Source organism: Nothobranchius furzeri, chromosome 3 (assembly GCF_043380555.1).
Source record: "Nothobranchius furzeri strain GRZ-AD chromosome 3, NfurGRZ-RIMD1, whole genome shotgun sequence".
NCBI lineage: Eukaryota > Metazoa > Chordata > Actinopteri > Cyprinodontiformes > Nothobranchiidae > Nothobranchius > Nothobranchius furzeri.
Window position 1 is genome coordinate 31,277,452 of NC_091743.1, and position 12,991 is coordinate 31,290,442.

Below are 12,991 nucleotides of genomic sequence, written 5' to 3' on the forward strand. Positions count from 1 at the left end.
GATTGGAGTACACTAAAACAAACCTAACCTGTCTAGGACATTCAGAAGCCAAGTTATAAGCCCACAAAGATGTAACTGGACTACTTCTTTAAAGTGACACCAGGCCCGGTGACCTTTGGGACATGGTTTGACCCCCTATAGGAATGTACGATCATCTTGAAACGTTCAGATCACTTACAACTCAATAGATTCTACCTTCCTGTAACATTTCAGCCTGATTGGACCTTGTTTTCACACAAATGAAGCCAGAATGATGTGAAATTGTGCTTCGTGCAACATAATTCTGGGTGCCATTTACAAATCATAAGTGCTAATGACTCCATTCCTTTTTGTGGTTGTAGGGGCTGTTGATTGGAGTACATTAAAACAAACCTGATCTCTCTAGGACATTCAGAAGCCAAGTTATAAGCCCACAAATGTGTAACTGGACTACTTCTTTAAATTGACACCAGATCCGGTGACCTTTCGGACATGGTTAAACCCCCTTACGAAAGTGCGATCATCATGAAACGTTCAGATCACTTACAACTCAATAGATTCTACCTTCCTGTAACGTTTCAGCCTGATTGGACCTTGTTTTCACACAAATGAACCCAGAATGATGTGAAATTGTGCTTCGTGCAACATAATTCTGGGTGCCATTTACAAACCATAAGTGCTAATGACTCCATTCCTTTTTGTGGTTAAAGGGGCTTGTGATTGGAGTACACTAAAACAAACCTGATCTCTCTAGGACATTCAGAAGCCAAGTTATTAGCCCACAAATGTGTAACTGGACTACTTCTTTAAATTGACACCAGATCCGGTGACCTTTGGGACATGGTTTGACCCCCTTAGGAAAGTGCTATCATCATGAAACATTCAAATCACTTACAACTCAATAGATTCTACCTTCTTGTAACGTTTCAGCCTGATTGGACCTTGTTTTCACACAAATGAACCCAGAATGATGTGAAATTGTGCTTCGTGCAACATAATTCCGGGTGCCATTTAAAAAGCATAAGTGCTAATGACTCCATTCCTTTTTGTGGTTGTAGGGGCTGTTGATTGGAGTATACTAAAACAAACCTGATCTCTCTTGGACATTCAGAAGCCAAGTTATAAGCCCACAAATGTGTAACTGGACTACTTCTTTAAATTGACACCAGATCCGGTGATCTTTGGGACATGGTTTGACCTCCTTAGGAAAGTGCTATCATCATGAAACGTTCAGATCACTTACAACTCAATAGATTCTACCTTCCTGTAACGTTTCAGCCTGATTGGACCTTGTTTTCACACAAATGGACCCAGAATGATGTGAAATTGTGCTTCGTGCAACATAATTCTGGGTGCCATTTACAAACAATAAGTGCTAATGACTCCATTCCTTTTTGTGGTTGTAGGGGCTTTTGATTGGAGTACACTAAAACAAACCTGATCTCTCTAGGACATTCAGAAGCCAAGTTATAAGCCCACAAATGTGTAACTGGACTACTTCTTTAAATTGACACCAGATCCGGTGACCTTTGGGACATGGTTTGACCCCTTATAGGAATGTGCGATCATCATGAAACGTTCAGATCACTTACAACTCAATAGATTTAACCTTCTTGTAACGTTTCAGCCTGATTGGACCTTGTTTTCACACAAATGGACCCAGAATGATGTGAAATTGTGCTTCGTGCAACATAATTCTGGGTGCCATTTACAAACCATAAGTGCTAATGACTCCATTCCTTTTTGTGGTTGTAGGGGCTGTTGATTGGTGTACACTAAAACAAACCTAACCTCTCTAGGACATTCAGAAGCCAAGTTATAAGCCCACAAAGGTGTAACTGGACTACTTCTTTAAAGTGACACTTGGCCCGGTGACCTTTGGGACATGGTTTGACCCCCTATAGGAATGTGCGATCATCTTGAAACGTTCAGATCACTTACAACTCAATAGATTCTACCTTCTTGTAGCGTTTCAGCCGGATTGGACCTTGTTTTCACACAAATGGACCTAGAATGATGTGAAATTGTGCTTCGTGCAACATAATTCTGGGTGCCACTTACAAACCATAAGTGCTAATGACTCCATTCCTTTTTGTGGTTGTAGGGGCTGTTGATTGGAGTACATTAAAACAAACCTGATCTCTCTAGGACATTCAGAAGCCAAGTTATAAGCCCACAAATGTGTAACTGGACTACTTCTTTAAATTGACGCCAGATCCGATGACCTTTGGGACATGGTTTGACCCCCTTAGGAAAGTGCTATTATCATGAAACGTTCAGATCACTTACAACTCAAAAGAGTCTACCTTCCTGTAACGTTTCAGCCTGATTGGACCTTGTTTTCACACAAATGGACCCAGAATGATGTGAAATTGTGCTTCGTGCAACATAATTCTGGGTGCCATTTACAAACCATAAGTGCTAATGACTCCATTCCTTTTTGTGGTTGTAGGGGCTGTTGATTGGAGTACACTAAAACAAACCTAACCTCTCTAGGACATTCAGAAGCCAAGTTATAAGCCCACAAAGGTGTAACTGGACTACTTCTTTAAAGTGACACCAGGCCCGGTGACCTTTGGGACATGGTTTTACCCCCTCTAGGAATGTGCGATCATCTTGAAACGTTCAGATCACTTACAACTCAATAGATTCTACCTTCCTGTAACGTTTCAGCCTGATTGGACCTTGTTTTCACACAAATGAACCCAGAATGATGTGAAATTGTGCTTCGTGCAACATAATTCTGGGTGCCATTTAAAAAGCATAAGTGCTAATGACTCCATTCCTTTTTGTGGTTGTAGGGGGTGTTGATTGGAGTATACTAAAACAAACCTGATCTCTCTTGGACATTCAGAAGCCAAGTTATAAGCCCACAAATGTGTAACTGGACTACTTCTTTAAATTGACACCAGATCCGGTGACCTTTGGGACATGGTTTGACCTCCTTAGGAAAGTGCTATCATCATGAAACGTTCAGATCACTTACAACTCAATAGATTCTACCTTCCTGTAACGTTTCAGCCTGATTGGACCTTGTTTTCACACAAATGGACCCAGAATGATGTGAAATTGTGCTTCGTGCAACATAATTCTGGGTGCCATTGACAAACAATAAGTGCTAATGACTCCATTCCTTTTTGTGGTTGTAGGGGCTTTTGATTGCAGTACACTAAAACAAACCTGATCTCTCTCGGACATTCATAAGCCAAGTTATAAGCCCACAAATGTGTAACTGGACTACTTCTTTAAATTGACACCAGATCCGGTGACCTTTGGGACATGGTTTGACCCCCTTACGAAAGTGCTATCATCATGAAACGTTCAGATCACTTACAACTCAATAGATTCTACCTTCCTGTAACGTTTCAGCCTGATTGGACCTTGTTTTCACACAAATGAACCCAGAATGATGTGAAATTGTGCTTCGTGCAACATAATTCTGGGTGCCATTTACAAACCATAAGTGCTAATGACTCCATTCCTTTTTGTGGTTAAAGGGGCTTGTGATTGGAGTACACTAAAACAAACCTGATCTCTCTAGGACATTCAGAAGCCAAGTTATTAGCCCACAAATGTGTAACTGGACTACTTCTTTAAATTGACACCAGATCCGGTGACCTTTGGGACATGGTTTGACCCCCTTAGGAAAGTGCTATCATCATGAAACATTCAAATCACTTACAACTCAATAGATTCTACCTTCTTGTAACGTTTCAGCCTGATTGGACCTTGTTTTCACACAAATGAACCCAGAATGATGTGAAATTGTGCTTCGTGCAACATAATTCCGGGTGCCATTTAAAAAGCATAAGTGCTAATGACTCCATTCCTTTTTGTGGTTGTAGGGGCTGTTGATTGGAGTATACTAAAACAAACCTGATCTCTCTTGGACATTCAGAAGCCAAGTTATAAGCCCACAAATGTGTAACTGGACTACTTCTTTAAATTGACACCAGATCCGGTGATCTTTGGGACATGGTTTGACCTCCTTAGGAAAGTGCTATCATCATGAAACGTTCAGATCACTTACAACTCAATAGATTCTACCTTCCTGTAACGTTTCAGCCTGATTGGACCTTGTTTTCACACAAATGGACCCAGAATGATGTGAAATTGTGCTTCGTGCAACATAATTCTGGGTGCCATTTACAAACAATAAGTGCTAATGACTCCATTCCTTTTTGTGGTTGTAGGGGCTTTTGATTGGAGTACACTAAAACAAACCTGATCTCTCTAGGACATTCAGAAGCCAAGTTATAAGCCCACAAATGTGTAACTGGACTACTTCTTTAAATTGACACCAGATCCGGTGACCTTTGGGACATGGTTTGACCCCTTATAGGAATGTGCGATCATCATGAAACGTTCAGATCACTTACAACTCAATAGATTTAACCTTCTTGTAACGTTTCAGCCTGATTGGACCTTGTTTTCACACAAATGGACCCAGAATGATGTGAAATTGTGCTTCGTGCAACATAATTCTGGGTGCCATTTACAAACCATAAGTGCTAATGACTCCATTCCTTTTTGTGGTTGTAGGGGCTGTTGATTGGTGTACACTAAAACAAACCTAACCTCTCTAGGACATTCAGAAGCCAAGTTATAAGCCCACAAAGGTGTAACTGGACTACTTCTTTAAAGTGACACTTGGCCCGGTGACCTTTGGGACATGGTTTGACCCCCTATAGGAATGTGCGATCATCTTGAAACGTTCAGATCACTTACAACTCAATAGATTCTACCTTCTTGTAGCGTTTCAGCCGGATTGGACCTTGTTTTCACACAAATGGACCTAGAATGATGTGAAATTGTGCTTCGTGCAACATAATTCTGGGTGCCACTTACAAACCATAAGTGCTAATGACTCCATTCCTTTTTGTGGTTGTAGGGGCTGTTGATTGGAGTACATTAAAACAAACCTGATCTCTCTAGGACATTCAGAAGCCAAGTTATAAGCCCACAAATGTGTAACTGGACTACTTCTTTAAATTGACGCCAGATCCGATGACCTTTGGGACATGGTTTGACCCCCTTAGGAAAGTGCTATTATCATGAAACGTTCAGATCACTTACAACTCAAAAGAGTCTACCTTCCTGTAACGTTTCAGCCTGATTGGACCTTGTTTTCACACAAATGGACCCAGAATGATGTGAAATTGTGCTTCGTGCAACATAATTCTGGGTGCCATTTACAAACCATAAGTGCTAATGACTCCATTCCTTTTTGTGGTTGTAGGGGCTGTTGATTGGAGTACACTAAAACAAACCTAACCTCTCTAGGACATTCAGAAGCCAAGTTATAAGCCCACAAAGGTGTAACTGGACTACTTCTTTAAAGTGACACCAGGCCCGGTGACCTTTGGGACATGGTTTTACCCCCTATAGGAATGTGCGATCATCTTGAAACGTTCAGATCACTTACAACTCAATAGATTCTACCTTCCTGTAACGTTTCAGCCTGATTGGACCTTGTTTTCACACAAATGAACCCAGAATGATGTGAAATTGTGCTTCGTGCAACATAATTCTGGGTGCCATTTAAAAAGCATAAGTGCTAATGACTCCATTCCTTTTTGTGGTTGTAGGGGGTGTTGATTGGAGTATACTAAAACAAACCTGATCTCTCTTGGACATTCAGAAGCCAAGTTATAAGCCCACAAATGTGTAACTGGACTACTTCTTTAAATTGACACCAGATCCGGTGACCTTTGGGACATGGTTTGACCTCCTTAGGAAAGTGCTATCATCATGAAACGTTCAGATCACTTACAACTCAATAGATTCTACCTTCCTGTAACGTTTCAGCCTGATTGGACCTTGTTTTCACACAAATGGACCCAGAATGATGTGAAATTGTGCTTCGTGCAACATAATTCTGGGTGCCATTGACAAACAATAAGTGCTAATGACTCCATTCCTTTTTGTGGTTGTAGGGGCTTTTGATTGCAGTACACTAAAACAAACCTGATCTCTCTCGGACATTCATAAGCCAAGTTATAAGCCCACAAATGTGTAACTGGACTACTTCTTTAAATTGACACCAGATCCGGTGACCTTTGGGACATGGTTTGACCCCCTTACGAAAGTGCTATCATCATGAAACGTTCAGATCACTTACAACTCAATAGATTCTACCTTCCTGTAACGTTTCAGCCTGATTGGACCTTGTTTTCACACAAATGAACCCAGAATGATGTGAAATTGTGCTTCGTGCAACATAATTCTGGGTGCCATTTACAAACCATAAGTGCTAATGACTCCATTCCTTTTTGTGGTTGTAGGGGCTGTTGATTGGAGTACACTAAAACAAACCTGACCTCTCTAGGACATTCAGAAGCCAAGTTATAAGCCCACAAAGGTGTAACTGGACTACTTCTTTAAAGTGAAACCAGGCCCGGTGACCTTTGGGACGTGGTTTGACCCCCTATAGGAATGTGCGATCATCATGAAACGTTCAGATCACTTACAACTCAATAGATTCTACCTTCTTGTAACGTTTCAGCCTGATTGGACCTTGTTTTCACACAAATGGACCCAGAATGATGTGAAATTGTGCTTCGTGCAACATAATTCTGGGTGCCATTTACAAAAAATAAGTGCTAATGTTTCCATTCCTTTTTGTGGTTGTAGGGGCTTTTGATTGGAGTACACTAAAACAAACCTGATCTCTCTAGGACATTCAGAAGCCAAGTTATAAGCCCACAAATGTGTAACTGGACTACTTCTTTAAATTGACACCAGATCCGGTGACCTTTGGGACATGGTTTGACCCCTTATAGGAATGTGCGATCATCATGAAACGTTCAGATCACTTACAACTCAATAGATTCTACCTTCTTGTAACGTTTCAGCCTGATTGGACCTTGTTTTCACACAAATGGACCCAGAATGATGTGAAATTGTGCTTCGTGCAACATAATTCTGGGTGCCATTTACAAACCATAAGTGCTAATGACTCCATTCCTTTTTGTGGTTGTAGGGGCTGTTGATGGGAGTACACTAAAACAAACCTGACCTCTCTAGGACATTCAGAAGCCAAGTTATAAGCCCACAAAGGTGTAACTGGACTACTTCTTTAAAGTGAAACCAGGCCCGGTGACCTTTGGGACGTGGTTTGACCCCCTATAGGAATGTGCGATCATCATGAAACGTTCAGATCACTTACAACTCAATAGATTCTACCTTCTTGTAACGTTTCAGCCTGATTGGACCTTGTTTTCACACAAATGGACCCAGAATGATGTGAAATTGTGCTTCGTGCAACATAATTCTGGGTGCCATTTACAAAAAATAAGTGCTAATGACTCCATTCCTTTTTGTGGTTGTAGGGGCTTTTGATTGGAGTACACTAAAACAAACCTGATCTCTCTAGGACATTCAGAAGCCAAGTTATAAGCCCACAAATGTGTAACTGGACTACTTCTTTAAATTGACACCAGATCCGGTGACCTTTGGGACATGGTTTGACCCCTTATAGGAATGTGCGATCATCATGAAACGTTTAGATCACTTACAACTCAATAGATTCTACCTTCTTGTAACGTTTCAGCCTGATTGGACCTTGTTTTCACACAAATGGACCCAGAATGATGTGAAATTGTGCTTCGTGCAACATAATTCTGGGTGCCATTTACAAACCATAAGTGCTAATGACTCCATTCCTTTTTGTGGTTGTAGGGGCTGTCGATTGGTGTACACTAAAACAAACCTAACCTCTCTAGGACATTCAGAAGCCAAGTTATAAGCCCACAAAGGTGTAACTGGACTACTTCTTTAAAGTGACACTTGGCCCGGTGACCTTTGGGACATGGTTTGACCCCCTATAGGAATGTGCGATCATCTTGAAACGTTCAGATCACTTACAACTCAATAGATTCTACCTTCTTGTAGCGTTTCAGCCGGATTGGACCTTGTTTTCACACAAATGGACCTAGAATGATGTGAAATTGTGCTTCGTGCAACATAATTCTGGGTGCCACTTACAAACCATAAGTGCTAATGACTGCATTCCTTTTAGTGGTTGTAGGGGCTGTTGATTGGAGTACATTAAAACAAACCTGATCTCTCTAGGACATTCAGAAGCCAAGTTATAAGCCCACAAATGTGTAACTGGACTACTTCTTTAAATTGACGCCAGATCCGATGACCTTTGGGACATGGTTTGACCCCCTTAGGAAAGTGCTATTATCATGAAACGTTCAGATCACTTACAACTCAAAAGAGTCTACCTTCCTGTAACGTTTCAGCCTGATTGGACCTTGTTTTCACACAAATGGACCCAGAATGATGTGAAATTGTGCTTCGTGCAACATAATTCTGGGTGCCATTTACAAACCATAAGTGCTAATGACTCCATTCCTTTTTGTGGTTGTAGGGGCTGTTGATTGGAGTACACTAAAACAAACCTAACCTCTCTAGGACATTCAGAAGCCAAGTTATAAGCCCACAAAGGTGTAACTGGACTACTTCTTTAAAGTGACACCAGGCCCGGTGACCTTTGGGACATGGTTTTACCCCCTATAGGAATGTGCGATCATCTTGAAACGTTCAGATCACTTACAACTCAATAGATTCTACCTTCCTGTAACGTTTCAGCCTGATTGGACCTTGTTTTCACACAAATGAACCCAGAATGATGTGAAATTGTGCTTCGTGCAACACAATTCTGGGTGCCATTTAAAAAGCATAAGTGCTAATGACTCCATTCCTTTTTGTGGTTGTAGGGGGTGTTGATTGGAGTATACTAAAACAAACCTGATCTCTCTTGGACATTCAGAAGCCAAGTTATAAGCCCACAAATGTGTAACTGGACTACTTCTTTAAATTGACACCAGATCCGGTGACCTTTGGGACATGGTTTGACCTCCTTAGGAAAGTGCTATCATCATGAAACGTTCAGATCACTTACAACTCAATAGATTCTACCTTCCTGTAACGTTTCAGCCTGATTGGACCTTGTTTTCACACAAATGGACCCAGAATGATGTGAAATTGTGCTTCGTGCAACATAATTCTGGGTGCCATTTACAAACAATAAGTGCTAATGACTCCATTCCTTTTTGTGGTTGTAGGGGCTTTTGATTGCAGTACACTAAAACAAACCTGATCTCTCTAGGACATTCATAAGCCAAGTTATAAGCCCACAAATGTGTAACTGGACTACTTCTTTAAATTGACACCAGATCCGGTGACCTTTGGGACATGGTTTGACCCCCTTACGAAAGTGCTATCATCATGAAACGTTCAGATCACTTACAACTCAATAGATTCTACCTTCCTGTAACGTTTCAGCCTGATTGGACCTTGTTTTCACACAAATGAACCCAGAATGATGTGAAATTGTGCTTCGTGCAACATAATTCTGGGTGCCATTTACAAACCATAAGTGCTAATGACTCCATTCCTTTTTGTGGTTGTAGGGGCTGTTGATTGGAGTACATTAAAACAAACCTGATCTCTCTAGGACATTCAGAAGCCAAGTTATAAGCCCACAAATGTGTAACTGGACTACTTCTTTAAATTGACGCCAGATCCGATGACCTTTGGGACATGGTTTGACCCCCTTAGGAAAGTGCTATTATCATGAAACGTTCAGATCACTTACAACTCAAAAGAGTCTACCTTCCTGTAACGTTTCAGCCTGATTGGACCTTGTTTTCACACAAATGGACCCAGAATGATGTGAAATTGTGCTTCGTGCAACATAATTCTGGGTGCCATTTACAAAAAATAAGTGCTAATGACTCCATTCCTTTTTGTGGTTGTAGGGGCTTTTGATTGGAGTACACTAAAACAAACCTGATCTCTCTAGGACATTCAGAAGCCAAGTTATAAGCCCACAAATGTGTAACTGGACTACTTCTTTAAATTGACACCAGATCCGGTGACCTTTGGGACATGGTTTGACCCCTTATAGGAATGTGCGATCATCATGAAACGTTCAGATCACTTACAACTCAATAGATTTAACCTTCTTGTAACGTTTCAGCCTGATTGGACCTTGTTTTCACACAAATGGACCCAGAATGATGTGAAATTGTGCTTCGTGCAACATAATTCTGGGTGCCATTTACAAACCATAAGTGCTAATGACTCCATTCCTTTTTGTGGTTGTAGGGGCTGTTGATTGGTGTACACTAAAACAAACCTAACCTCTCTAGGACATTCAGAAGCCAAGTTATAAGCCCACAAAGGTGTAACTGGACTACTTCTTTAAAGTGACACTTGGCCCGGTGACCTTTGGGACATGGTTTGACCCCCTATAGGAATGTGCGATCATCTTGAAACGTTCAGATCACTTACAACTCAATAGATTCTACCTTCTTGTAGCGTTTCAGCCGGATTGGACCTTGTTTTCACACAAATGGACCTAGAATGATGTGAAATTGTCCTTCGTGCAACATAATTCTGGGTGCCACTTACAAACCATAAGTGCTAATGACTCCATTCCTTTTTGTGGTTGTAGGGGCTGTTGATTGGAGTACATTAAAACAAACCTGATCTCTCTAGGACATTCAGAAGCCAAGTTATAAGCCCACAAATCAGTAACTTGACTACTTCTTTTAATTGACGCCAGATCCGATGACCTTTGGGACATGGTTTGACCCCCTTAGGAAAGTGCTATTATCATGAAACGTTCAGATCACTTACAACTCAAAAGAGTCTACCTTCCTGTAACGTTTCAGCCTGATTGGACCTTGTTTTCACACAAATGGACCCAGAATGATGTGAAATTGTGCTTCGTGCAACATAATTCTGGGTGCCATTTACAAACCATAAGTGCTAATGACTCCATTCCTTTTTGTGGTTGTAGGGGCTGTTGATTGGAGTACACTAAAACAAACCTAACCTCTCTAGGACATTCAGAAGCCAAGTTATAAGCCCACAAAGGTGTAACTGGACTACTTCTTTAAAGTGACACCAGGCCCGGTGACCTTTGGGACATGGTTTTACCCCCTATAGGAATGTGCGATCATCTTGAAACGTTCAGATCACTTACAACTCAATAGATTCTACCTTCCTGTAACGTTTCAGCCTGATTGGACCTTGTTTTCACACAAATGAACCCAGAATGATGTGAAATTGTGCTTCGTGCAACATAATTCTGGGTGCCATTTAAAAAGCATAAGTGCTAATGACTCCATTCCTTTTTGTGGTTGTAGGGGGTGTTGATTGGAGTATACTAAAACAAACCTGATCTCTCTTGGACATTCAGAAGCCAAGTTATAAGCCCACAAATGTGTAACTGGACTACTTCTTTAAATTGACACCAGATCCGGTGACCTTTGGGACATGGTTTGACCTCCTTAGGAAAGTGCTATCATCATGAAACGTTCAGATCACTTACAACTCAATAGATTCTACCTTCCTGTAACGTTTCAGCCTGATTGGACCTTGTTTTCACACAAATGGACCCAGAATGATGTGAAATTGTGCTTCGTGCAACATAATTCTGGGTGCCATTGACAAACAATAAGTGCTAATGACTCCATTCCTTTTTGTGGTTGTAGGGGCTTTTGATTGCAGTACACTAAAACAAACCTGATCTCTCTCGGACATTCATAAGCCAAGTTATAAGCCCACAAATGTGTAACTGGACTACTTCTTTAAATTGACACCAGATCCGGTGACCTTTGGGACATGGTTTGACCCCCTTACGAAAGTGCTATCATCATGAAACGTTCAGATCACTTACAACTCAATAGATTCTACCTTCCTGTAACGTTTCAGCCTGATTGGACCTTGTTTTCACACAAATGAACCCAGAATGATGTGAAATTGTGCTTCGTGCAACATAATTCTGGGTGCCATTTACAAACCATAAGTGCTAATGACTCCATTCCTTTTTGTGGTTGTAGGGGCTGTTGATTGGAGTACACTAAAACAAACCTGACCTCTCTAGGACATTCAGAAGCCAAGTTATAAGCCCACAAAGGTGTAACTGGAATACTTCTTTAAAGTGAAACCAGGCCCGGTGACCTTTGGGACGTGGTTTGACCCCCTATAGGAATGTGCGATCATCATGAAACGTTCAGATCACTTACAACTCAATAGATTCTACCTTCTTGTAACGTTTCAGCCTGATTGGACCTTGTTTTCACACAAATGGACCCAGAATGATGTGAAATTGTGCTTCGTGCAACATAATTCTGGGTGCCATTTACAAAAAATAAGTGCTAATGACTCCATTCCTTTTTGTGGTTGTAGGGGCTTTTGATTGGAGTACACTAAAACAAACCTGATCTCTCTAGGACATTCAGAAGCCAAGTTATAAGCCCACAAATGTGTAACTGGACTACTTCTTTAAATTGACACCAGATCCGGTGACCTTTGGGACATGGTTTGACCCCTTATAGGAATGTGCGATCATCATGAAACGTTCAGATCACTTACAACTCAATAGATTCTACCTTCTTGTAACGTTTCAGCCTGATTGGACCTTGTTTTCACACAAATGGACCCAGAATGATGTGAAATTGTGCTTCGTGCAATATAATTCTGGGTGCCATTTACAAACCATAAGTGCTAATGACTCCATTCCTTTTTGTGGTTGTAGGGGCTGTTGATGGGAGTACACTAAAACAAACCTGACCTCTCTAGGACATTCAGAAGCCAAGTTATAAGCCCACAAAGGTGTAACTGGACTACTTCTTTAAAGTGAAACCAGGCCCGGTGACCTTTGGGACGTGGTTTGACCCCCTATAGGAATGTGCGATCATCATGAAACGTTCAGATCACTTACAACTCAATAGATTCTACCTTCTTGTAACGTTTCAGCCTGATTGGACCTTGTTTTCACACAAATGGACCCAGAATGATGTGAAATTGTGCTTCGTGCAACATAATTCTGGGTGCCATTTACAAAAAATAAGTGCTAATGACTCCATTCCTTTTTGTGGTTGTAGGGGCTTTTGATTGGAGTACACTAAAACAAACCTGATCTCTCTAGGACATTCAGAAGCCAAGTTATAAGCCCACAAATGTGTAACTGGACTACTTCTTTAAATTG